This window comes from Pinus tabuliformis, chromosome 4_2 (genome assembly GCF_031772625.1).
Source record: "Pinus tabuliformis cultivar Carrire ecotype Pingquan chromosome 4_2, CPIR1, whole genome shotgun sequence".
NCBI lineage: Eukaryota > Viridiplantae > Streptophyta > Pinopsida > Pinales > Pinaceae > Pinus > Pinus tabuliformis.
This window is the reverse complement of record NC_142304.1, coordinates 828,968,207-828,983,282: the sequence shown is the minus strand read 5'-3', so window position 1 is coordinate 828,983,282 and position 15,076 is coordinate 828,968,207. Positions and strand designations below refer to the sequence as shown.

Here is a 15,076-nt window from a genome sequence, read left to right as displayed (position 1 = left end):
TTGGTAAATTAAATCCCCATAGAAATTATTTTTAAACATATATAAAAATATCCCCATTATTATTATTATTAAATATATAAATTGTTATGTCTACTACATTCTAATTATAAATAGTGATTAAGTCCACATTCTAATTATAAATTGTTATTAAATCCACATTCTAGTTATTATGTCCACATTTTATTGAGTTGAAGATTAAGAAAATAAAAACAATACAAATTATTAAAACATATTTAGAAAGAAAAATACATTTAACACTTTCTAAATGTTACCTAATTATTCCACTTGTTAATTTTTTTAAATTTAGTGATTTTTTTTTAACTTCTTTTATTATTATTTAAAATATGTTTTTAAATATATAAATACATTCAATGTGGAAAAAACTTGTAAAATTGTATAAATTCCATAAAAATTTCATCCAAAACTCATAACAATTAGACTACCATTATGCAAAAACAACTTTTATTTTTTCGGAAATTTTATAGAATTATTTTTTTAAAAACTTTATAAAACATAACTTGACCATGGAAGAAGAAAAAAGAAAGATATTGTATATAGATTGGGAGCCCCATAATTTCCCATAATTTCCCACAATCCACACTGCCAATTTCTGCACCTGTATTGTGTTGTTGTTGCAGCATAGAAAATCCCGCAGATGTATCATTGGTCGGTAAACCCAAATTTCCAAAGGAAGGAATATGTTGCTGTGGCTGGCAAAATTGCTTCAACTCTATGCTTCTCGAGAGTCCCTGAAGTAAATTTCCCTGACTGTTCATCAATGGTTGCCCAAATTTCCCTCTATTTAAAGGATTAGAGTTTACACCATGAAATGTTGCTTGTAAAAGCAGTGTCCGATCAATGTTTGGCAGGCCCAACCCATTGTTTGGATTCACTTGTCCAAGAAGTTCAGCTGGTAACGTCACCAGTGCTTGAGGTGATATTTGACCTGCTGCCGCAAGCCTTTGAAGATCCAACCTTCCAAGTAAACCCAAGGTCCAACACCTGCTTCTGTAGTTCCCCCAAAAGAAGAGTTCATTCCACTTTGTTGTTGTGCCACTCCACTTAACCTTTTCAGATATAGCCTATATTTCTGAGCAATGAAATAATAAGACCAATTAAAAAGTTACATTGTTCTTAGTTGTAAATTCTAATAATATGAAAACAATACTGACAAAAGCAAATATATTAAATACAGAGTAAAGTCATTTGAATGATGAATCCTTTCCCCTATCTCCTCTCTTAATTTTAACTCTCTAATAAATACATACAACTCAGTTATGAACAAGAACCCAATAATAGGCACAACGTAATTGTGATGAAATAGAAAGGATCTAGCATAAACTCTAATAGCAGAGTTTGTGGAAGCTATAGTTCCGTAAAATGTGACAACCCCATAAAAAAAGAAAGAATTGCTGAAAGGTTCAGCATCAGGTCAAATGAGTTCAATGAAGCCAATTACATCTAAAAAAGACATGCCCACTTCCATATGAAACAGAGAGCAACATGCATATAAGACAGCCACAAAATATTTCAATCACGTTAATCTAAGATGAATTAGATAGGGAACCAAGGAGTCAAGGCATGAAGGTAGGTCATATAAGAAATATTGAAGACTACAGAAATTTTAGACAAAGCCATAGTCAGCAGCAACATGACAGGCAAATTTTTAAATGAGAAAAATGAAGCTGCAATTACTAGTAACATAATCAAGGAAAACTACCCATGGGGCATAGAACAGTCATTAATAGGTTGCACTGTTAAGAAACTCCTTGTGTGAAGGTCACCACTACAAAACCCTGTGGTTCTGCTAACATATACAATTAAAAAAAAAAAAAACTGTAGCTAATAGCATCAACATAATATCAAAACAATTGTAAGAAGAAATCCGACAATTTCACAAAAGCATGAAACCAAGGATGAAAAATCAGTATCAAACACTAGTGACTACAAACATTAAATTCTTCTTCTGCTATAGTCTTTTGAAATTATTTTTCTTTCTTTTAAATAAATCTATGGAAACATAGGTTGCTTAAATTTTTACTCGCGCTGGATGTCTCTGCGTCTGAAGATTAACCTATCTTCTAAATTTGAGTTAAACGCCCTCTTCCTTTTGCTTAGTTTTTTAAGCATGCCAGATATCTCTGCATCTCAGAGGGTTAACCTGTTTCTTCTAAATTTAAATTTGAAGACCTCTCATTCAATCAAGATAGCTTTAAGTTTTCTTTAAAATAAAAAATGATTTTAACCTAAATTTACAAAAATCACCATATTCTACCTAATCTGCCTGATCATTGCTGATATTGCCTCCAGTTTACATACAAGTTCATACTAACTCCAATGGCTGTTATAGCCGGTAATTAAGCTACACAAATTAAGCGGTTCAATACAAACGTTGTTATGGGAATTAAGGTTGATCTGAAACTGCTAGAATCTTTTGCAGATACTCAATTTCATGATAGTGGCTTGGATGAGCTTGAAGGTGCAATAGATCCAAAAAATTCTTTGTTAGAGGCAAGGCAGTTAGTTAGTCTTTTATTAAACAACCATCTAGAGAATTTCATGAATCCTGTTATAAGGGAGAAGCATTATAGTTCTTTGGATTACAGAAAGGTGGTCATGATTTCTGAGAAATACAGAGATTCATCTGACAGACTCTTTGGAACCTTTGGTACGCGAACTTTGAAGCAAAATGCAAAGAAAAAATCACTTGACATTGATAAAGAGACTGAGAGAGTTGAGTTGATGTAATGATGAAAATGCTTTATTTATGGAGTTGGAAAATCGTCATTTTGTAGGGTTAATAACCTTGTCTAATAATCATCACTGGAAAAGAGGCCATTGCCTCAATTCTTCTTCTTTCTAAGTTCCTCATCCTGTTGTTTTGTAGTCACCATCAATAGTCACAGCTGATGTTCTGGTAAAATATTCCTCCTCGAGAGCAATGGAATCTTAGTTAATGGACATTTATAACAAATTCTTGTGAAGTGTGGAGGATGGAGAACATTGTACATCAAGATGGGGCTCCATTCATGTATTATCACACTTACAATGTAAGCCTTCCATGCCCATGTATTCATGATTTTTCCTTTTTATTGTAGAAAATATATCTAAAACAACTAGGACAACATTTGAAATTCTCAAATTCTCTTCCTTTTTTGGTTCAAGCATGTCAGCATTTTTAAATACATGTGAATGAATCTGGACCCCAAGAAATACATGTTGAGTCAGAAAGTCTTGTGGTTTTCTTTATGTTCTTCTGCGTTTACATGCTGCTCTGTTCTCTTTTTCTCTTCCAGTATAAAGGACTTACATTCCCAGTCTGTTTTGTCTCCTATATCTTTTACTCTATTTCAGATTTAATAAGCTGTACAATATCAATAGTAGCTCAGAAGGTGGGCCGACAGGCAGTGTAGACTCCAAATATCACAGAGGTTCTATCAACCTATATTGTGAGCTATTTGGTGCATTATACTTGTCTACTATCAGAAAACAGTAGCTGGATTCCTATTATGTAACATGGAGCTGGCATTTTGTTCCTTTTGATTCAAAAGTTTCAAATTCAACTTGCCATAAGATCTTATCTAATTATTTATTAACCTACATGTTTGAAACCACCATACCCACTATTAAATCCCCTAATATTGAACGCAGTTTCTGTCGCTTCTTTGTTGATTTTGCTAGGTGTTTGATTCAAGAGCACATATTTTGAACCTGAGAATTAATTATGAATGAATGAAACGTCTCTACATTGATAAGGATGATTGAATGCCAATGCAAATATATATTACCTTTCTTTGGGATATCAAGTCTTGCTTTAGCAAGTTATTGTGAACAGATGGCAGAGTGCAAGGAAACCATCTGATGCTTCCCAAAGTTGGACTTTTGCACCAACATTTGTGTATGCATTTCAACTTCCAGGGCTATTGTCCCTCGCTCTCTTCATTTAAGATTAGCCAATACAAAGAGGCTCTGGAAGAGATGCAGCACTCAACCAGGCAAGAATATATTGCGTCTCTCAGGAGGTACATGGTTTTATTAATGTATTTTATTTATTTAAAACATGTGTATATATTGTCCCATATATTTTGGATATTTTCAATGAGAAAATTTTCATTAATCCACTGAGTTTCACATTTTTTTTAAAGAAGTAATAGGCAGTTGCTTTGATTAATTTTGCAGAAATAGTAGTGGCTTTTCAAGGGGTGCATCAAAATATCCACTGAGTTTCACATTTTTTTTTAAGAAGTAATAAGTAGTTGCTTTGATTAATTTTGCAGAAATAGTAGTGGCTTAAGGGGTGCATCAAAATATCAGGGAGTAACCAGGTATGCATTTAATTTGATGAAAATTTTTGGATTATTGTGTGAACTTATAATCACTAAAGCTTCACTCAATGACATATCAAAGAAATCACATAAAATAAACTGCGTCTTTATATTTCAAACTGAAAGTCATTCTTTTATTTTTCCTCTTAGTGTTAAGAGAAGCTACTCCATGGTATAAGTTGAAGTCTATAAAACAATGAAATCTGCCGATTACAAAGGCAGACATCACATGTCCAGCCAAATACCAGTGACTGCTGGATTGCTTCAGAGCTGGAGATTGGTCTTTTTTTTCCTAGGTGGCTACGATCAAGAAGAGAAAGCTGCGAGAGCTTATGATATGGAAGCTCTCAATTACGGGGGACTTAGAACAACTACAAACTTTCCTGTATGACTACTGATGATATGGCAGCTCTCAAATACTGGGGACCTAGAACAATTACAAACTTTCCTGTATGATTTTCTGTTAATACTAGATTCAACATAATTGTAAAATAATTAATGTTTCTGTAGCTCTAATATATCATACACCATATAATTTGCCATGTTTAATGTGCTTCGGCCATCCTGTGCATCAAGATATGTATAGCGGAGATTCTTGAGGGATTTTAAGTGCCTTAAAGCGTCTCTACCTTTTTTAAATTGTTTTTCAGTAGTTGTACGTTTGAATGAAAACAATGTGTTTTTCTGTTCTGCTCTCTTAATTCCTTTGGTGTTGCCTTTTAAGCATAATTATTGAGAAAACCGTATAAACTAGTTAGTGAGCCTTATGAAAAGTAACAATTCTGAACCATAGAAGCCCGCTTGGTCATATATGAGAGTTGCATTACCCAAATTGAATTTGAAGTTTGCTTGATGCAATATCTATAGGAGTCATGAGTTTTGTCATTTAGTAAATTACTCTAAGTAAGAAGAGTTACAATTGTGGAAGCATATGTTTGTGTAAAAGTTAACCGTTACCCAAATTGAAAATACAATTGAGATTTTAATATATATATATATATATAAGAATTATATATTTTAGACTGTACATCTTATATGGTTTCCAACATTCATTATTTTCTATTTTTAATATTTTTTACAAAAATACTTGTACTTATATATATATAAAATATTTTAGACGGTACATCTTATATGGTCTCCAATATTCATTATTTTCTATTTTTAATATTTTTTACAAAAATACTTGTACTTTTAAAAATGAAGTTGCACAAAGAAGCTAGAATGGCAAGGTGCCCTAGAATATTGGTTTATTGGCCTGTTTCTCAAAAGTTTAATAACCACATATAAGCATTTAAATGAAATGTATTGTTGAGCTTTAACTGAATTTATGTTTGTAAGATTTCAAATACAATATAATAAAAACAGTCGATATTCATTTGTTTATCATCAGTTAAATGAATATAGTGACGATTAATTATTATAATAGTACTAAATACATAATTTACCATTCCAGGTCAACTATTGTCTAAAAGTCCACCACCAAATCCAGAAGAAATCCAGCATAAAATAATATAGACAAGCTTATCATCAGTTAAATGAATATAGTGACGGTTAATTATTATAATAGTACTAAATACATAATTTATCATTCCATGTCAACTATTGTCTAAAGGTCCACCAAATCCAGAAGAAATCTAGCATAAAATAACATAGACAAGCATAAAATAACAGAGATAAGCCGTTGGAAAAACCAAATCAATAATATGAAGTTGATATCATATGTTACAGGATGAATAAGATAATAAAACCAACAAAAATAGTTAATATACACTCTTTAAATTAATTATCTATTTCAAGACATTACATTTACTATGTCACGAATAAAGTTGGTCGGAAAGAGGCCCTTCAGGAGATTATTATATTCACCGTGTAGCAGATAATGTTTGGAAACTAAAAACAATTATATTATTATACGTTTAACGAAAACAGAACACCCGCTGCTTGGAGAACTAAAAAGTAACAACAACCGTTGAAGCCATTTGGATAGATAGACAATCGCTTTGATGAGGAAAGCACATTAATAACCAGATTTTCCTGCTATGGACGAGTTCTTGAAGCCATTTAATTCCTTTATAACCCCTGTTTAAACCTAATTTCATATCTCCCCGGAAAATGATCCAATTCAAAAACTCTTTTATTAGCGCATCTTCTGTTCTTGCATCCTTATCACAAACAATATCTGAAGAATCAAGATGCATTGAAATGGTGATGGACTGGTTGTAAACTCTTTTATTAGCGCATCTTCTGTTCTTGCATCCTTATCACAAACAATATCTGAAGAATCAAGATGCATTGAAATGGTGATGGACTGGTTGTTCTTTGGCTAAATATTTACCCAAAGAATCAACATGTTTTTCAATAAGTTTCATTTCGAATTGTAGTTAATTGCAGTATCCTCCACCATTTGTGAAAGAGATTTAACCTTTAATTTTTGAAAAAAAAAATGGAAGTGGAAAAAAAGGGTTCCATGGTTGCCTGGTAAAGAGTTCTAAAACCGTGAGGGTTTGCAGCAAATCCCTCTTTCCGCATTCACCAGAAGAGAAAATCCAAGAGAAGGGGACAAACATTTCAACTCTCTTCTTATATGGTTGGTTGCAGAGCCATTCACACTTTGAGATATGTACAAGAAAGTTGGCATATTGAGGACCTATGACCACCATCTGATAAAAGTAGTGATTCCACCAATACAGGTCTTTTCCTTTTCACATAAAATTCTTTCCAGAAAATCAAGAATATCATTCTTTCGCAGCCCACAAAAGGTAACCAAATCAGGACCCCATAATCCATTACATTAGATTCAACACCCCTGTGTACATTACTATTGCACCAGTTCGTCATTCTTGCTTGAGCATTGGCGTTATAATCTAATCCAAATCCAAGCGTTAGATATTATTTCTGTTGAATGCATCAGAATCCATTTCTTGAAACTGATAAAGACTAACAATATTATAGCAAATGCCATTAGATTGCTGGCCCAAAATCAGGGGTGGCATGTCATGGTAGAGTTAGTGAGTTGCAACTACACCAACCTCCTTCCCAACAACACGAACAGTTTAGGTGTCCCAAGATAATAATCCTACGCAAATTTCGCTGAAATTGCCACGCGAACAGATAATGGCACCACTCGCCATAGAAATTTCCAGAATTTGCCACTCGAACAAATAATGAGCACTCGCCATTGAAATTTCCATTGCATCCGGAGAATGGCACGACTAAATTAATTGGAAATTGCACGACACATATGAAACGCCAGGTGTCAACGTTAGAGACAAAAGGACGACGAAAATCTCTTTCAAAGGAAGGCCTATCGGCCTAATTAGAATTTTTAATTTATTAATTATTTGAATGGAAAAATGTAATTTAGCATATGAAATAATAGATTTATTATTATTATCTATTTACTTTATTTATTTATCAATGCAAATTTTTGTTTTGGACATTATTTACATTTCAGGGTTTAACAATATATATAGAAGTTGGTTAAATTTGATATGAGTTATTAAAATTAACTTTAATTATCCGTGTTATTTATTTATTAATATTTATGGTTGAGGATTTGATAAAGTTTTTTGGGTTTCAAGATAATCTTCATATGCCATTTTTGCTTTTGGAAATATTTATATATTAGTATAGATCTATTTTAAATACTGATCTAACATGAGTGGAGAGGGATCCAATTTCTTGGAGTGCAATTTTTTTTTATGAACAGCCATTATTTAAATATTTTGTATAGTTTTTTGTTTTTTGTTTTTTGTTTTTTTTTTTAATGAGTAAAATTTCAACTTTAATGACCTACTGAGAAAGTTACACATCATACTAGGTTGTAGAATGAGTCTCTCAGCTTATAATTTATTTAATAAATAAATAAAATGGTCATTTTCTATGCATTTTGGTCAAATTTTCCCCAAATTTATAGAGATTTTTAAGAATCATGGTTTAAGTTGTTTGATCAACAAATTTCTAGTGCCTCATGGGTTGTTTAGCCTGTTGAATCCATATTTGCATTCAAAGTTGCATTTTAAATGACAAGAAATCATAATTATATTCAAAATTGTACAAAGTTCTAATGCCTCATGGATTGTTTAGCCTATTAAATCTATTCTTGCATTCAAAGTTGCATTTTAAACCACAAGAAATCATAATTATATTCAAAATTGTATTTTAAAATTCCAGAAAAAAACCATTTGTTAGACTATATCAATATCTACATTTTAAACTTCCCTTATCTCAAGTAAGGTAATTTTGTCTCGCAAATTGGATTTCAATATCTTCTATCTCTTCTCGTAATAAATAAATTTTCAATAATAATATTATTTTTTGATTATGTAACATAATTTTTAAATATATAAAATAATTTTAAAAAACATTTAAAACCTTAATTTAAATGAATTTAAACATTCAAATATATCATTATTATCATTTTTATTATTTTAAAAAAATTAAAAAATATATATTAAAAAAAATTTCTAATTTTAAAAAACCTTAATTTAAATAAATTTAAACATTCAAATATATCATTATCATCATATATATATATAAAATTTCCACTTCAATAGTTAAACTATTGACATACAAACACTATGTTATATGTGTGAGTCCAAATATATAAAATAATATTTTTATTGTGTAATATTTTTATTAAATAATGGAGATTTTTTTTTGGTAAATAAGGTTGAATTCATCTATTGTGTGAAGTTATTGGGAGTTTACGTAATTTCTGCTCGTAATAAAAAAGTTGATTTTTCTTTATAGATTTTTCCAATATATTGTTGGGTTTTTTCAGATAAAATTTGTATTGCTTTCTTTTGATTGTGTTTGTTATTTTTATTTATGTTGAATACATTGTATTGATAAGATATATATAAGTTATTATTGTTGTTAAATTATTGATTTATTAGGAGAATTTTAAGATCTAAAATGAACTTTCTAAAGAAAATAATAAAATAATAACATAAAAAATGAATTTTTAAATAAAATTAAAGAAAGCTACCATTTTATTGTAATTTGAGTTTATCTCTTTGTAATTTTACTCAAATTTCAAGTTCAAATTTGCATTTGATGCGAAATTAAATTCCACATCCACCCACATTAAAAAAAATTGAAATCATCATTGTTTCCATGTATTTTCAATTTTTTCGGTGTGGGTCTACCCAAAAGTATGCAAACTAGGTACTTGTTGGATGTAGAATTTAATTCTGCATCTAATTAGTGTCTAAACTTGAAATTTGAGTAAACCATATAAGGAGATAAGTAAAAAATACAACCGAAAAAAAATAGTTTTATTCTTTTTCCCTGGAAATATTTAACTTGGAGATGACATCATCATCTTGAATCATATTAATTCTTTTAAAGTTAAATTTTTAGTACATTTTTTTTAAGTCCACTATATACAAGTGGCTAATGGAGTTAATGATATGCATTAAAAAGCTTACTAGGGTAAATTTTACAAATAGAGATTTTAAGATGGAAGATATACTCACACTCAAAGATTTGCATTTGTTTATTAAGGAAAAATATAAGAAACCTTCATCAATGATTGATGAATATTGAGATAACTTAGATGAAAAAAAAATTGTTACTGTTCAATAATATTTGGTAGACATGATATATTTTCATGTTTCACAAAAAAAACCATTGAATCTTTTATAGAAAAAGCTTCATGATTACATGAACAAGACAACAGTTTATAAATTGTTTTTGATGTGGAGATGAATATCTAAATGAGTTACACATGCTGTTGAACCAACTTACTTTGTTGAATATTATGTTTGATAATGAGATCATAGCCCTTTTATTCTTGAGCTCTATCAGGAAAGTCATCAATTGTAATGATTTCATGATCCGATGGAGGTTGATTTCTTGCTTGTTGCACTCACGGTTGTCCATTTCATTTTGGTTTACATCTCACTTCTTTTATTAAAATAATATTTTATTCTCAAAAGTATATTTATATAATCGATTGTTTTCAAAAACTTATAAAACTTTTTCCATGTATTTAACGAGTTCTTTTCATGATGGGTTATAGATAAGAATATATTAAAAAATAGTACAAATTTTTTAAATGATAGCATCAGAGAAAAAAACATGCTACATTAAATTATTTATATTTAAAAACATTTTTTAATAATAAAGTAAATTTACAGATTTTTAAATTAAATTCATATAAATATATAACATGATGAGAAATTCTAGACTTAATGGATACTGTTGAGTGTTTGTTGCTAAGTGTTTTTCTGTTCGCTTTTAGTTGTGACCAGGTTTAAGAGAGAAAGACAAGACAGAAATTTATTACTAATTATCTGTCAGACGTATTTTTTTTTCCAAAAGGTGGAAAAATCTATCAAACTCAGTTTGTCAAACCAACAGTGAGGACAGCCATCTCTGGCTGCTATCCGCGAATGTCAGTTGACACATCACTGTTATCAAGGAAAACCACGCCACCTGAAATAACTCGCTGGTGGTCCGTAAGGGAGCAGACTTTCACTCCTGCCAGATGCCTCTGGGTCTTGGGCCGTTAACCTGTTTCCTTACGTCCGAGGAAGACGAGCTCTTAGCCAAGCAGAAGCGGTTTTAGTCTGTCAGACGTTTTGCTAGTTCCTTTGGTTTAATATATATATATATATTCTTAACAAGGGAAAAAAAAGTTTCCTATAAAGACCTGAACAAAAAAGTTTTCCTATAAAAACCTGAACGAACGATTGAGATCTCTGATCAACAGGTCGAACATATTTTACACTACTTTGGGAAAAAAAGCACTATACAGAGGGGCTTTACTATACGGACAGAAAATTCTTTCTGTCATCACCAAAAGCAAATTTATAAGAAAATTGGAGGTGGGTACTTTAATAACTTGTCACTTAAGTATGCATCACGGATCTAAGGATAAATACCAAGTCGAATTGACTCGACGAATCGCTTTGTATCAGGTCTCTGCACTTGGGCTGTACACTACATGTTTCACAAAAGGTCAATGAGGTAAAGAGTTGTTCATAGGTCGAAGATTCGAGAATAGTAAATAATTGTGTTTATACTCTTCAACCACAATTGAAATGCACTCTGCAGTATTTGCATTAACATCTTCGACGACTTCGGCTTCCCAGCGATGAAGATCAGTAATGGCCAGTCCACAGGAGAATTGAATCCTTGACTTCAAGAACACAGACCCAACTAATTGAGCCATCATAAATATTATAACCTAGCTCTATACGAAATAAATTTATACCTCATAAATATTATAACCTGGCTCTATACTAATTATATTTATGGAATTCTTTTAAGGAAATTATTTACAAATACTTTAATATATTGTATTCCTAATAACGTATAATAATAATTTATATATACCAAATAGTATTCCGTCCTTTAATTTAATATTTTAAGAATATTTATTTTTTCATAGATATAATTAATAATCGACCAGGCTATGACTGAAAATTCTATATGTGGAAAAGTACCCAAACTAATGACACTGATCATTGACATTGGTACCTGCAAAAATGTCTGAAGTTGGAGAAAGCTGAACAGTAGATGAAGATCAAATCCTACAAAATATCAAATCCTAGGGCCTCTGAAGGGTTTCAGAAGCTGAATCTATTTTTGCATTTAAAACCAGATCTCAAACACAGGAAAAACAAGATTTAATAGAAAATTGAATTGTTTATCTTATTCCCACCAGAAACTCCAAAACATAGAATAATTACACAACGCCTCAACCAAATTGCTACAATAAAATTTCGGCCGCTCTTTTAGCGGGGCAACTTGGCGAGGTAAAAACGGCATATGGGCTTTCAGTTCTGCTTCTCATTATGGAAGTGGTTTCTAATAATCTTTAAAAGGGGGTTTGTTATCTGACACCGATTCTTCATGAGAATGAAGAGTTTCCGGATCAAGATGTGAAAACCTGTACGGTGGGATTTCTGATCCACAGGTGGAACATATTTTTCAGACTTCTCTGTAAAAAGGCACTGTACAGAGGAGGGCCTTCTCTCTACGACTAGCTCTGTCACAAAATTCCTTTGGCTAATATAAAGAACACTCCATGAGAAAATTAAAAGTGCAGAATTTTTCGCTTTGTATGTATAGCAAAATTAAGGATAATTACCAAGTCGATTTGCGTTAAGAAAGCGCTTTAAATCAGATGTCGGTACTTTGGCTGTAAAGCCCTTGGCGTTACGAAGCGTTAAGATTCGAGAATATTAAATAATTATTTTTATACTGTGCAACCGCAACTTTTCTTTCATATTCAAATGCACTCTGCAGTCATTCACATTTCGGGGAGTTTGGCATCCAGCGCGAGTTTCGAAATTATAGTCTTTTTTTCTAATTTTTGTAGAGTATCGCCTAAAATATGGTAAGTTTTTTCTTACTTTCGGTTTTTTTATTTGTTAAAGTCTGGATTCACATGTTTTGGGTTTTTAAAATTGGTTTGAAAAAGCAAGCTTGTAATTCTTCGTGAGTTAAATTGGTTAATATGTTTAAGTTAAATCTGGTTGGTTTGGAAACTTTTGTTGGAGGAGGTCTCTTCTGAAATCACGATAGAGAGAAGATTATCATGGCCCTGCGAAGGATGACACACAAATGGAGAAATGGTCCAAAGTTTTAAACGCACACGAATTTTTTTTTCTCCGAAGGGGGGTCATTTATGTTTAAAATTTTAGTGAGAAATAAGATGAGACATTTAAAATTTAACCTGTTATGGCTCAGGAAGGTCTAGACGCTTCGAAATTAAGAGTTTTACAATAATAAATTGTTTTCGCAAGTTATGAATATCTTCGACAAAAAAATAATAAAATTCTAAATAATTATTATATATGTATAATAATAAAAGTATGTTTAAAAATAATAAATCTTTTTTAAGATATAGTAAATTTATTTTTAAAAATAATTAATTATTTTATAAAATAATAATATTCATTATTAATAGTTTTTTTAAGTTATTTGTTTATATAATAAAATATTTTGAATTTTGAACATCTTTATTCAAAGCGATTTTATTTAAGAAATTGTATTTTAAATCCATTAATTTTTAGTTGGTTTTTCATATATATAAGTAAATAAATATCGGTTAGTTTTATATATATATATGAAAGTTTATTGTTTTTAAGATCAATCTGGGAATAAAAAAGAAAGAAGATGATCAGAGGAAGCCAGGGCTGGTTAATATCTGAAGATATGTATATGCTTTCCATAGTTTTTGAATGTCGGTGGATAGTTTTTGGTTTCAGTATCATTTTATAACCCAATTAAGAACCAGTAGTAATCTTTTTGAATGCTTAGTATACTTAGCCTGGACAAGAAGATTTAGTATTTTTTGTTTTTGGATGGCTGTCAAAAACTTAAGGTGGCCAACAGACCCGGATTCCCTTCGGGGCGAGTTGAGGCCACCATGAAAATGTACTTGTTTCAATTCGAATTAATGGAAAATGTATGGTCCCTCCTCAGCTTACAAAAAAAAAAGTTTATTGTTTTCATATAAATTAAGATAGATTTAATTTAGGGTTAGACGAATGAAATTTTTTAGGTGCAAAACTTAAAATAACGTTTCCACATTATAAAGATTTCATGTTCCATGCTTTTGATTCCATATTTGTTTTCGAATAAGTCTTGTTCTCGTTGTTGAATAAGTCTTTATTGGTTTCATGACGAATATAATAGATAGAGGTCCCTATCTCTAGATGGTATTCTTCTCAATAATATTCATCACCATATAATCCTTTCGAGGTAGTCCAAATTTCATGTGGCAATTCAATTTCTATGATCTGATAAAGAATATGATGAAGAACAAATAGACACAACCATGTCACATCTATTAAAGTACAACCCTTTGCTCCTAATATGAAACAAAATCATCAGCTTCCATTCATAGTAATTGTATGAAGTGAGAATGACGGAACTTGGGAATTCCATTTTTTCACCAATTTAATTCTCTGGTAGTTTTTGACACTTAGAATTTGTGGAAAATTACGACACTTTCAATCTCCCAGCCATTTCCAATGCTTTGATCTTCAAACATGTAAAAAATTGTTTATGCACCTTCTTTAGGTCTCTCACAGTTCTATACCCTGATAAATTATTAAAACTTGCACAGGTAAGAACCTAGCTAGAGAATAATTGCATAAACTTGCAAGAATTGAGAGAATTTGGAAGAGAGAAAGAATTTCATATATTTTACTAGCAATGAAAGAATCAATACATAAAGAAACTAAGTTAAGTTTAACTACATGCAAGCAAAAAAGGTAACTAAAACTAAGTGTTCTTTATGTTATGTTAATGCACATGTACACCACATGAAATCACTACAACTAACTAAAGCTTAAGTGTGCTTTATTTTTTGTTAATGTGCATGTACACCAACAATTAGAGATAAAATAAATACAATAGAAATAATTATAAAAAAACATACATAGCAACAATACACATAAACCATGCACATCATGATTTACTTTTGGAAAATCCTCTTTAGAGAAAAACTTGTCAACAATAAACCTATTATTACCCTATGTCTTAAAATGTGTCAACTAGCCAACATCATGGACTAGCCAATAAGCCTTCCACTCAATTAAGTTACATTACAAAAGAGAAGTCCTACAACTTTTAAAAACTTCATCACCTGTAATCCATGAGCTCTAATACCACAGCTCACCAAATCCATATGCTCAAAACAAGGTCTATCAAAATTGATTTTTTCATAAAAACAAGTTCACCTTAACAAAAAAAATTCAATCTAGCAAGGTCAGTCCAAAATGTCATCA

The 15,076-nt window shown here is 30.9% G+C and overlaps 1 non-coding gene across 1 annotated transcript; it reads left to right on the top strand.

Moving 5' to 3' along the window:
* The first annotated feature begins 12,825 nt into the window (after nucleotides 1-12,825).
* Nucleotides 12,826-12,925, top strand: LOC149172231 (U6 spliceosomal RNA). The gene has a single exon (XR_016259930.1). It is a non-coding gene; the product is annotated as a U6 spliceosomal RNA (small nuclear RNA).
* Nucleotides 12,926-15,076: the final 2,151 nt, after the last annotated feature.